Source organism: Etheostoma spectabile, chromosome 7, assembly GCF_008692095.1.
Source record: "Etheostoma spectabile isolate EspeVRDwgs_2016 chromosome 7, UIUC_Espe_1.0, whole genome shotgun sequence".
Classification (NCBI taxonomy): domain Eukaryota; kingdom Metazoa; phylum Chordata; class Actinopteri; order Perciformes; family Percidae; genus Etheostoma; species Etheostoma spectabile.
Genome location: NC_045739.1, coordinates 15,954,821 through 15,955,170, shown reverse-complemented (window position 1 = coordinate 15,955,170; position 350 = coordinate 15,954,821). Strand labels below are relative to the sequence as shown.

The 350-nt window shown below is 38.3% G+C and overlaps 1 protein-coding gene across 2 annotated transcripts in view; it reads left to right on the top strand.

Annotated features, from left to right (window-relative positions):
* The window catches only part of ifrd2 (interferon-related developmental regulator 2), a 13,823-nt gene that overhangs the window by 2,695 nt on the left and 10,778 nt on the right, over window positions 1–350 (top strand). The gene's annotated exons all lie outside the window — the stretch shown is intronic.

Genomic DNA, 350 nt, shown 5'->3' with positions numbered 1-350 from the left:
GAAGCGTTTCAAGACTCTATTTGTCCGTTGTTTATTTCTAAAGAAACGCAACAATGTATCAAAGGCTCCATTACCTTGTACCTCACGTTATGCCTCTGTAGCAGACGTTTTTGTAAAAATAGGCTAATGATTGTGTCATAACCAAGCGACTTGCTGTTGCGTAGTTGAAAAATCACTGTATTGCCTGGAGAAGCTCAAAGACAGTTTTGACTTACATCAGTTGTTCAGGTTGAATTACTAACATTAACTAGCATGTTAGTTAGCAGTAATTAGCCTGTGTCTGTGTTATCTCCTAACATATACCTACACTCTGCGTCTCTTCTGATTGGGAATGATTGAGATTTCTCTTG